Below are 12,943 nucleotides of genomic sequence, written 5' to 3'. Positions count from 1 at the left end.
AGTCTGCTTTTGGTATGGAGCAAGCACTGTTTTCTTTTGCAGCCGGTAGCACAGTGATACCGTAGGATTGCGCTGTGATGGAGAAAAGGAGAGGGAGTGCTATAATGCAAAAGTTGCAAGCTAATTTACAGAGAGACACTTATCTTTTCTTTTTCGATTTCAGTAAAGTCATTGCTGTTTTTCACAGTGGGTGGAGTGTTAAAATGGGTAAGTTATAAAGGACTTGGCTGCTCAGATTTTTTTTCTCCATTTAGCTGTCTCCTTTGCTAATTGAAACTTTGCTTCATTGCGTCTTTGAGTGAGAAACTGAAGCTTTGTTTAAATATCTCTAAGTGCATAATAATTAGAAAGTCAAATGAATTCTCTGATCAATGTAAGGCTCTATCAGAAAATATCTTAGGCTGGCTTCCTGAGTCACGATATCATTTTTTCAGAATGGGCTGATAACTAGGGTTGGTTAGAAACAGGGGTTTTTATCCTGTGGGGAAATTTCTATGTTTTCAGGTGAACGGGAATAACTCAGAATTTGGAAAAACGGTACAAATTTCAAAATGTTGTATGGGCTAGAAGTTGCAAAAACCTTTGAATTAGAAGCATTGAAACTTTTGTGTTTCAATAATGTTAACGGGTTACATTTTGCTGGTGCCAAGGCTTGATACTAGAATATAAAATATTAAATTAAATACTAAAAATGTTTTAGTTTTAAATATTAAAAACTAAATCAGATATTAAAAATATTATAAAAACCCACATGGAATTCAAGAAGCAAGGCAAGACAAATCGTTTCATCCTGACTGAATTATAGTGAGAAAGTTGCATCGACTGATGTCTGAAATATTTGTGTTGAAATTTTTAAAACTCAAAATGGACACATTCCCTCAAAAGATTTTATGTATAACAAAACCGCATTTTCTGGTGGGAAACATTTCTGTTGGGAAGCTTTCACTCGGCTTTCCTCGTGGCCTCAGTGCATGCCATTTTTGTGTCCGTCTCCCTCCCTGTTGTCATATCTCTCCGCATTTTCTTTCATTCCTCTATCTGGTCCTGTCTATGGCTTTGCTACTCTTTTATTCACGCCATTTTTAGTCTCCTCATCTGAAGCCAAGAGGGCCTCGGACAGTCCTGCGGGATGGGTCGATGGTCCTTGTTTGTGGATAAAAACCAGATCCTAACTTCCTTACTTCCTAAAACTATAATGGGCATTTTGCCCAAATAAAGCATTAAGCAGCTGGGCAAGGTTATTTACCTTCCAAACGGTAATAGTCAGCTCATGTAGTTTCCTAATATCCCTTTCTTACTATAATGCAAACTGCTTTAACAATAGAAAGGATATAAAATGTCTCATTTTACAATGGGATGCTAAGTTTTCATGGCCTGCAGTAGCCTTCAGGGCTTGTCAAGCCCTTCCAGCTTTGAACCACTTGCCAGCACAATGTCTTTCTAGTTATCCAAATCTGAGCGCTTCTGCTAATGTAACAGGTACTGGGGTTAAATTAATATGCCAGTCAGTTATATGTCCTTGTCCTGCACCTCTGCTTAATTCTCTGCTGATATGCGGGTGAGAGTTCGAATTTTTTCATGGCTTTTTGATGAGTGTTGCACAGTCGAGTCTTCATGCTGTGGTTTCCAAAACTCTGAATGTAGATGCAAGTAACAGCTCGCCGTCTCTCAGAGGCCTATACAATTGCTCAGAAGGCAACCATTTAGTGCACACAAAATCCACTGGAAATATTTATCATTATTGTTAGGTCATATTAAATTGATTGGTGCTTCTTATATAGACCTCCACTGCTTTCGTGCTATTTATAGGTGTTTTGCTGTACGTTTTCCACATTGCTTATAATGTTGCAGGGTTGTTGGCTATAGCTGTGTGAGTCTAAGCTTTTGATGCTTTTGGTAGATGTGATCTCTTTTATTAGACCAACTAAATAGTTTGTGCCCGAAAGCTTGCAAAGAACATTTTTCACCGACTTCTTAGTTGGTCTGATAAAAGAGATCACGTCTACCAAAAGAACGTGGCATGCTTATAGTGTTGCACGTATGTATTTGCATACACAGACATGGCGCTCTCTGATCTACCTTTAGATGTGATTTCTCACCCTATAGCATGATCAAACTGGAGTGGGGTGTGGGGGAATAAGGGGAATAGGGGGTGGGAGAAGAAAGAGAGACTTAGCTCTTTTCCAAATATTTAAACCTTGTTCTGGGGTCTTTACAGCTAGGAGCATTTCTCTTTCTGTATTAGAAGCTGCCTATGTTTCCTATTGTGCAATCAATATTCAAAGCAGTTTGGATGTTGGGATCAGCCTAGAAAGCATACAAATCCTCGATTTCCATAAGGCTCTCGCTCCATTATCTTTTCCCCTTACGCCTTAATAGCAGATCTGCAAGTCTTTGCTTCACTCTGTTCTGCTCCTTGCTCTCAAGGCTCCAGTTTATAGCAGCAGCTAAATATATTTCGCAAATCATGGTGGCCTTTTAAGTATTGCTATCCTAGCTTTATGTCTAGGTCTAGTGGACCATTGGAGGGCCTCCTTTCTGAGCAGAGCTGCAAAATCACTCCCCAGTAGCCATTGCACTGGGAGTCAGCTCTCACAGCAGACATGGCTCCTGGTCCTGTGCTAGCAAGACACTGAGTCTATAGGAGAGCCTTTAATGCTTTTCTTTCATTTAACCTTCCCACCCCGGTGCGATTGCCTCAGTTTCCAGCAGTGAAGATGGATGGGTCCTGCAAGACTGCTGGTCTTTCAGAGAAATTTTCCGTAGAACCTCAGAAGAAGCGATTACTAGGCGTGGTCGATCGCCAGGCACTTCTGGATGTCTCTGGATCCATTGAGATGCACTTCCCACGTGTGCAAAGGTGCAGATAATTCAGACACAACCCTATGCCATCTCCCCACTCCTGCTCTCCCTTTCTTTGGAGTTCAAAATCAAATGCTGCAGTCTCAAGCATTTAAATTAATAACTGCAGTTTGCTAAGAATGAGTTGCGCTGCATTTCCTTGGCTTAAAGGGAACGTTGAGGAAATTGGCTGGATGGAAGTAAGAAGTGCAAAGATAATATCAAGAGGTCTGAAGAGAGGGAATATGTGTAATGGTAAGAGTAGACGACCGGGAGTTGAGATAACTGCGTTCTGTTTCCAGTTGTCATGCAAGTTTGGACAAACATCTAGCACAGCAACCCGTGAGCTCTGATTGCTGGAAAGCCTTTCTGGGTAGGAATCAAAATCTAAATATTAATAGTAGCGGTAGTAATAATAATTATAGTAATAATGATGATAGCAGAAACTGGAGATGGTCCCTTCCGACCCTAAGTACTATGATACTATGATGGGCCTGAGCAGGTGACCTGAGGTGAGGCCTGGGTGGATGATATCTATCTATCTATCTATCTATCTATCTATCTATCTATCTATCTATCTATCGTCATCCCCATTATATCAGTGTAGATAAAGGAGTGGATAGATGATGTAAATTTCTAGCCCAGGGTTACTTTGTCCAGTCCACTGGAGAAATACCCTTGAAAGAACTGGGAGTGAAATCTGGTGTAAGGTATACCGGTGCAGACAGCATGTCCTTGTTCGGGGGAGCTTGCTAAAGGCAAAGAGGCTACTACTTGCTCTCTTGCCACCTACTGACAAAGCTCAATCATGGCTGCATCTCTCTGATCCCGGGGTAATTTATATCAGTATACAAAACAGATGTGATTTATGCCAGGGTATGTGTATGTGAGCTCCTTTCCTGAACTTTCCTGAATGTAGGAAGAGTTTGGATCTGAATGCGTGGATGCAGTTTTGCATAACCTGCCATAACTTATGTCCACGCTTGTTCTTTGGGTCCTGTGCTGCATGCCTCTGAACCAAGGGAAAGTTTGAAAGCGGACTTGACTCTTGCAGGCGTAGGCATTCCTTGGTGTGCATCTACTCCAGATAGCATTGAATCATGCTTCTTTCACAGCATTTCATAATTTCCTGGAAACACAGAGAGGGGTAAAAGTTTACAAGCACAAAAGCGAACGATTTCTCTAACCTCAAAAAAATGCCTGTTGCAGTTGAAGCACTGGCGATAAAGATTTGTAGGGCGTGGGCCACTTCTCTTCCTGAACTGTTTGCTCCGCTGCTCATCTCACCAAGCTGTCTCTGAGTAAGAGAATTGTAATTCTGAGCAATAAAAAATAATGTATCTTGTAAAGGAGATGTGAGAGATGCTGTGCTGCTGTTTTCTTCCAAATAATATGTTTATACTGAGTTCCCAAGCATTGCTGAAGAATAACAACCTAGCAGATGTTGTGAACAATTTAGAAACTGAACAAATGAACCTTTGATCCACATACTTTTAACAGGACCAACTCAGCTCTTCTGGAACATCTAAGGCATATTTGCTTGTACTGAAATAAGGTCTTAAAAGTAAAATAAAGAAATAAATAAAATAAATAAAAATGTTAAAAATCCCCCACGACCTCCTGGGGAAAAGATGGGGTGCTTGGTGACTTGGTAGGCATTTTGCATTTCAGGGATAGGTGTGAGAAACAGGGACTTCTGTAGAAGCCGAGGCCTGACAAGTGGTCATAATGCAACCTTGAGGCCCATCCCTGACACTATGCAAGTGCCAGGGGACATACCTTGTTGTCTTGTTCCAGGAACTGAACATCAGCTCTGCAGAGCTAGGTGTGCAAGTTGTTAGCTTGAGCTAAAGAGGCAGGCTCCATAGTTAGGAGCTGGGATTAGTTTGCATGGTCTGCAGGCTGGGCGCAGGTGGGGACATGCACTGACCAGTGGGTACAAATGTATCTGACATGATTAGTGGATTGGACTGTCCCTCTTCACATATGAACCCAGGTATATAATTCAGGGTGATCTGCATTATCTCTGCAAAGTCCCAGCAGGGAACTGAGGTGGCCAGAGGTGATTTTGGGCAGATGATACTCATTATTTAGAGGAGAAGCTGCACTCCAGTGCTAGCCTGTCAAATCCTCCACACTCACTGCAGGAATGGATCCTCCTACACTTTTGTTAATGTTCCCAGTTACTAATGTTGGCCTTTGTTTTGCAGCAGAGAAAGTGGCTGCAACCTCATCTGAAAAAGCCTCTTGTTTTTAAAGGAACTCATGTGATTTTTGATTTAGTGATGAGTTTTGCCATGACAATGATGTCTTTCCCATGAAAGATGCAGGGGGCCCATAAGAAACCAAAGAAAACCATGTCTTGTTTCATGTTTTCTCTACTGTCCATTTTGCTTGCATTAGCCGCTTAAATCAACAGCTATCCCTTTCTAAATGTTGTTTGAAATCTTTACTATTTTCCACTGCGCTTCTGGACAGACTTGTGACAAATGGATTTTGAGACTCTTTTTTTTCAATTTGCTTGTTCAAATTAAAAGAAGAGAGAGAGGGGAAAAAACCCACCATTGCTTCATGCTTGCTTATGGTGCATTATCAAATATGCTCTAATCCAGAGGGTTAGTGAGATTTGCTCCAAAGATTATTTCTTCTTACATCTACAGTGAACCATAGGAAGCAAAACATGAACTTTCCAACTCAGCTTTATGAACATTATTAGAAATCTTGCAGAACAAAAAATATACCGAACACCAAATAATACGGCATGTGGCTATCAGTCAGTGTGTAATGTAAATCATTCTCATGTGTCACTTGGAGGGATGCTTTTAAATTTGCTTTGGATCATTTTCTTTGTTGGAGCTGGTTTAAAATATGTTAGCACATATGCCAGTCATCTTCTTCATGCATGTGTGTAAAAAAAAAAAAAAATGAGCCTCTGTAAAGAAAATAGGAATCAGTATATATAAAAAATATATAAGAACAGCCTATTGCTTTGGAAATGGTTAATGTGAAAGACCCTCAGGTGGGAGAAGCAGTTAACACCAGTATTTTTCATCTGTGTTCAATTTAGCTTTGATCAGGGTTGAAAGTCAGTTTGTGGTCTTGTAGTATTTTCTGAGAGGACTTCTGCCCTTCAGAAGTCTGCAATAATAATAATAATGCGTAATGCTTCTTATTAGGATGCTGGGGGTACTCCAGGGGGGTTGGCAGAGACTGGGTCTGATATGCAGAGCAAAATGAAGATTGCTTGGGATAAAATGAAGGAAGGTAATGAATTGGCAGTTCTGGGGATGGATGTCATCTCTTTATTCACTGAGTAGGAAGAGTGGCCATGCAAGCGTTTTCTATTTCACTTTGCTAGTGAAGGTGCAAGAAGTGTGCTGGGAGAGCAAGAGTTCCTCTCCCTGCCCATCCAGTCCTTGACCTTCTGTGCCAAAAATACACACAAAGGGATCCAAGCGTGACCAGGGTTTCTCCAATCTGCAGTGGATACCTGTCCAGTAGCGAGCAGAGTGATACCAGCTTATTTAATTAAGGAACCTTTAAGAGAAAAACAACATTTAGTCATTACTGAGCAGGGCTGGAATTGAACCAGGGTCATAAATGTCCCGAGTCCCATGCGCTACAAACCATCTTTGTTACCTACTCATCTTTACAGAAAGAAATCCACACTCGGAGAATCCGGTTTTCCCCCTTTTTTATGCCAGATCCATGGCTGGTGTGAATCAGGGGAGTAGTACCACTGAAATCAGTAGAGCAACACTGATTAACATCAGGCCCTTGGAAGTAAACATGTTCTGTAGACCGAACGCCCTGTAATATAAACTTCATTACTTAACAAATTTGTGCTGTGGTGGAGAACTATATTAAATTAAATTACAAAAGAAACCCCTCAAGAAATGCAGCAATTTTTTGTTGTTGTTAAAATATAAACTGACCTTTCACTTAAGCTTTCATCGCAGTCTTCAAACTGCAGAAAGGGCCAATGCTTGGGTCTGTGGCTGGAGGATTTGATGTGTCAGAGCGAATGCTAGTAAAACTTCCTAAGCCCATCTCTTGATTGTTATTTTAAAACGTCAGCTTGCCCTGTTTTGGTGGGGAAAAGAAAAGCTTAGGATTGTTCAGCTGGTTTTAACTGCCTCCATGCTGGTTGCTTGATGACGATATAATGACCCCGATGTTCTGTTAAGGCAAGATGAGAGGTTTTCCTAGCGTCTCATGTACTGTAATTGAATTCAACAGGTTGAGTGTGCAAGCTGCCAGGAAGAAGATTTGAGGCAAGAAGGGGTGTGCTAAAGCTTCTCATTTTTTAACGACTTGTGGATGGGGGCAGAAGTATTGAATACACTTGTGATTGGAGCGGGGATTGTAAGACAATCATTGCTAAAGACCGAATCTGAAGTTCTAGATTTGATTTCCAGCTCCGTTATCGACCCTCCTGCTTCAATCTGGAGTGAGTTTCTTAATTTCTCCGTGCCCCTGTTCACTCGCGCATAGAAAGAGGGTAATGTTGCTCAGCTCTGGGTTGTGTTAAGCTTAATTTAGCTTTTGCAAAGTGCCACTGAGGTGCAAACTATGGTATAAAACTGCTACCATGTACAAACGTAGCGGTTGTCAGGAGTCTGGACGGGCCTCCGAGGGCGTGGAGATTCCTGCCCGTTCTGAGCAGAATGGGGCCAATGACACAGTCGATCAGATCAGATGCCATCCGGCAGAGGGCAGTGACACAATGAGGCTGCAATCACTTCCTCATATAATTAGTTTTCGCGGGGCCGTAGCTTTGGCCCGCCTTCAGTTGCTGACTGATTAGAAGTGGCTCACTTCACAAGCTTTGCTTTTCCAAGTGCTTATGTATATTTTAACCGGAAAAGCTAAGCACAAACCCGAAAAGTAATTTTCGTGAAAACCGTTACGCCCCCAAACCCCCCCCCCAACCCAAAACAAGTCCTTCCATCTTTTTGTTTTTTTAAAACCATCTCTAACTTGAATGTCTTTCATCAGAGTATCCATATGTGCATCTGACCCTATTCTTTAGAGGCAGCTTTCCCACCTCCTCGCTTTCCTGGAATGAAGGCACTTTCTTTTGCAGATGGTAATTGTTTGTTTTGTGGTTACTGGTCTATGAAGAAAATAAAATAAAATAAAAAAACCCCTTTCCTTTTTTAGGGTTTGTGGGAGTAATCACCATGTCTGTTTATATTTTGTATGCACCAAAGCCATCACAGGCTATGCATGGTTGTAATCAAACAGGCACTCCAATCAGATAAGCGCTGAGTACAGACTTTCGTTTGCCTTGATGAATAGGGAGTTTACAAAGGTATAAACAAAGGAGACTGTGTTGAAAAACTGCAACATATTTCTATACTTCCCAGAAGACCCAAGTGATAAAGACATATGGCCAGATGCACATGGGAAGTGTAACTTATACATCAATACGCCCTCAAGTGGGCGTAAGGGAGTCAAATTACATTGGAAGAAACTAGAAGAAAATGTAAAATAAAGTTGGCGAATAGGAAGCTGATCTAGAAGCAAGACCAGAGTCGTGACTCTCAGTCTTCTGTTCTACACACATGTACATGCATTTCCTTTCAGCAGTCTTTTCTCCTTATGACATTCCTGAGCGGCGCTGGCTAGTCCAGTCCATTATGTTCTGAAATTACTCTTCCCTCTGCCAGTGTTAAGTCTACTGAGTGTGATGACAGTGAATTCGATGAAAAGTGAATGGAACGGGGTTTTGGCCTTGCTGAGCTCTAGCTTACAATGCGCCTTGCCGGTTTCACAGTGTATTTTCTACAACGTTTGTCTTCTACACACATGCATACTCAGAGGTGGTCCTGGGCATGACTGTGAACTGCATCCAACTGGAGGACCTGGTGGCAACGTGGCAGAGCTACTCGTGTCGGGGTAGCTCCTATAAAATCCCGTAATGTTGCAACCTCCAGAGTAAGACGAGTATAGGGCATCTCAAAACCCCAGCCCTCATTACCTTGTGGGCACTTCTTGGTTGGAGAAGGTCAAGGGGGACATCACCCTGATGAAAAAGCACCCTTGTTGAGGCATTAGGCCGTCAGCACTGGTTCTTTTTTGTTGCTCTCTGGAAGAAGATGCAACCGTCGAGGCACTAAACATCTGGACTCAGTCTGGCCTTTGGATTGTGTCTCAATGGTCTAAAGGTGGGATGGGAGGTCTTGGGCAGCCTCCAGTCCTCCATACTCATGCCTAGATGCATTGCGTTGAAGGTCCTAGTGTGCTGGTTGCACGACTCCCTACAAGAGGATTCATCAGGCACCTGACTAGATGTCTTATACATACACTATAATCCAGAGGATCAATGGTTGCCTACATACCGAGACAGAGAGAGAATTCGGATATCAGAAGGTGCATTAGAGACCTCCAACACATCTAATTTAATGGTTGATGAGAAAAAAGGAGCGCATTGCATTGATGCTGCAGTTGGTCTCCATTCTCTTGACCCAAAAGAATGCGCTCGACCACATCTTTCTGCTCTTCTCCCAAAATCAGCATCTTTCTGTTGGCTACCTCCAGCGCAGTTTGCCTTCCAATTTTGCTCTCCATGGAGCCACAACGTAGAAAAGAGAAGTTGGACTGCCCTGGAAACCTGTGGGCTGTATCATAACACAGGGCAGCTGATAGCACTTAAGGTCATTCGTCACCACAAATAACTCTTGTTTTTAATGGCTGCTCTCCGTCGCTCAGAAGGCAGAGAGCTTGATCACATCCCCTCAAGACCCTTTGCCAGTGGCAACAGTTTTAGGCTTTGGCGTCTTTCAGTTTGGCATTTAATGTAGTGCAGCTGCGGGGTTGGCCTGGACAGCGCTCAGTCAGGGCTCTGCATGATCAGGTCTTTTGAAGAAATCCTGCCCAGAGTTGCCAGGGGTCTCAAGCTCAGAGCACGAGCCCAAGCACTGCCATGATCCTCAGGAGGCAGCCACGGAGGGTGGTCTGGAAGTTGAGGAGCTTTTCATCCCTGTCCGCCTGCGGCTAAGGCATGAAGAGTCTCGCTTTCCCAGAGGCACTGTGGGTTTGTGTGAACAGCAGGATGAAGGCAATGACCTTCCACGTGCTTTTTGCACGGAGAGGCTTTCTTAACCCTGCTGGAGACCACCAGCTCCTACCTCCCACGCAGCAGCTGCACAACGCTTGCACTTGCCCACTCATTGGGAGCTGTCCCCTGCCGCGGAGAGTCATCCTGATGCTCTTCGTCCTCCGGATTCGGCACAACTGGGGCTTGCGAAGGAGCCCCGTGGCCTGCAACTTCTCTTCTCTATCCCACACGCCGATTCTTCCACCTACTCTCCGAGGCGAAGGAGCGAGCACGCTGCCAAGGTCAAAGACCCGTTAGTATCAGCTGGCAAACTCTGCACGCCTATTTGCAAGGGGAGAGAAGGATGCAGGGGAGCCTGACAGGCTTTAATTGTTTTCTAGGGTTTTTTGTTGTTGTTGTTGTTTTTTAACCGTAATGGTTTTTCTCTGGCTTGTGCTGGACTCTTGCCGAAAGGTTGTGCTAGTTGTTTGTTTGTTGGTCCGAAGGAGGTAAGCCGGCAAGGGCCTTTTGTGCTCTTCGCCCTTGCAAATGTGCGTGTGTTTGAAGTTTAATTGAATTTAAAAATGCCTCTGAGGAGCTTCATTTTGGAGCAATCCATGTCTGTGTGCTTCCCCCTCGCCCCACCGTCTGATTTAATTAGATGTCTTCGCTGGACAATTTACAGAAAAGAAAGGCAGAGAAGGAAATGTCTGGAAGTGTTTTAAACCAGATCGGACCACTATGTGATCTATTTCTTTTCTCTCAAAGCTCATTAAAATCTTTCCTGCCCTAATCCTCTTCCTGTGTCCCACACTGTAAAACAAAGGCCTTTAACCAGGATTATAGCTTGCAAACTGTAGCCACTAAACCTCTATTTGAGCCTATGCAGAAACTCTGAAATCAGTGAGTGTGCTTTATGCTACTCACCTGAGATGCATTATGCTGATGAACCGTGCCAGTCCTTTTGGTCTCTGTGGCCCATGGATGCATGTAAAGCCCCTCACGGCCATAAATGTCTGCACCACTGGGGCCTTAATGCCAGTACTATGCATGCAAAAGAGAGATCAAATACATGCCTGCAGCACTGTGTATGCAATTGCCCGTGAAAACCAGTTGTGTGCACAAAACTGCAGGCTCAGATTTAAAGCCCTTCACGATACATAGGTTTATGATCAGAGTCGCTATTTAGAAAAGTTTTCCGTACGCGTGTGATTATATAGTGAAATCAGAGGCGTGCCCTTAGCTCTAATGATAGTGCCGTCGTGGTGCCACTGCTGCACACCGACGGCTCCCAGGATTGTTTTCCGGGTTGTGGTAAGAGGTCTGAGACTTTGAGCTGCGGATGGATGAAAGATCTCGTTTTAAAAGAGCCTCTCCCTTTGCGCAAACGATCCCAGGAAGCAACCACTTGACTGAGTTGAAAAGGCAAGAGAGGGATATAAAACGTGACCAAAGGGTATAATTCTCTTACGATGTGCTTGTTTTGTCAGTGTTAATAGGTGGGGGGCAGGCCTTATGTATGCATAAGTCAGTCCCAAAACATTAATTTCTTTATAAATTGAGGTTTTCCCTGTGCACTGTATGCTTGTCACCAGATGCTACAGTGATGGATATTTTAGACCCGTGTGCGGTGATTGCACCACCGTACTAGGCTTTCACGATGCAAGCCAAAAATATAAGGCCAGGGTCTCTCTTCAGTTATACCCCTGTCAAACCTGTCATTTACCCCCGAAACATGGGAATTAGTTTATTTTCCAGCCATTGCAGTCTACCGCTCGACATCACACTACGGTGAGATCAGGCAGGAGCTATAAAGCGGTGATTAATGATCTAGTGATTACTTTGCTGGTCTGGGACTTGGGAAACAAAGCTTGTTGCCTTACTCTGTCACTGACTTTTCTTTTGGCTGCTCCTTAGCTTCTGTGTGCTGCCGTTTTCATCCATCAAATGGCTGCAATAGCCACTGAGATTTGGCTGACCATGGTTGGGAAAGTTTGGACCTTTGAAAATGACTCGTTGATTTTTGTCTCTCCAGTGACATGACATTGGTTGGGTCAGCAGTGAGTCAGATTAGCCCCAGAGGGGAGTGATTCAGATTGAAGAATCCCCCGTCACTCTCCCCTGGTGGGAAAACTCTGGATTAGGTTACAGGGGTGAAGGTTGTAGCTGTGTTGGTCTAAGGACACAGGCAGACGAGGTTCTTTGGGTAAATCTGATATCATTTATTAGACCAGCTCAAATAGCTGGAAAAAAGTCTTCTTTGCAAGTTTTATACCCGAAAGCTTGCAAAGAAGAACTTTTTCCCACCTGTTTGTGTTGGTCTAATAAAAGATATCAGATTTACCCAAAGAGCCTTGTCTGGATTAGGTTGGCATTTGCCAGCTTATTGCAAAATGACTTCTGTAGTTTCTAGGTAGAACTGGTGAAAACTTTTCACATTTTCAGTGTTTTGCAATCATTTTTTCATGGTGGTTTTCTTTTTCTTGCTCTTTTTTTTTTTTTTTTTGGACAAGCTTCGTCTTTCATGAACTGCTGTGAGGAGCTGACATCCTTTGCCTGGAACACCCCATCCCGTTAGCCCCTTGATCCTTCTGGGAAACGCAGGAGTGGAAAGCGCTGACCTGGTGAGGTAAGTGACTTATCACCCACCTGATGGGAGGGAAAGCATTTCAAGGTATTCACTGAGCAGTGCTGAGGAAGCTAGGCTTGGGAGTAGGTTTGAGTTAAATTATCTTCTCATTAAAAACCACACTCCAGAAAGATTTTTTTTTTTTTTTAAAGGAAGATTAGGGAAGATGCATCCTTACTCCTTTCTATTTCTAGTACTTTCATACTGCTTTGACCGTGGAGAGACAGTGCTGACCCACTACCGTGGGAAAGTCGACAATAGGAAATGGATCCCTGGTTTCCAAACCACTGCGTTAAGGAGATCCTGCACTACTGTGTGTAGTGTTCAAAGCTACGTGTGTCCTAAGGATGACACTCATCCCTGAATACTCCTGACCCAAAGCAAATAAGCTTCAATCTGATATTTCCCCTTGGGTCTGGGATTTGTCAGGA

This window comes from Gavialis gangeticus, unplaced genomic scaffold (genome assembly GCF_001723915.1).
Source record: "Gavialis gangeticus isolate Ggan-Ray unplaced genomic scaffold, GavGan_comp1, whole genome shotgun sequence".
Classification (NCBI taxonomy): domain Eukaryota; kingdom Metazoa; phylum Chordata; order Crocodylia; family Gavialidae; genus Gavialis; species Gavialis gangeticus.
The sequence above is the reverse complement of the archived record's forward strand: the minus strand, read 5'-3'. Positions refer to the sequence as shown.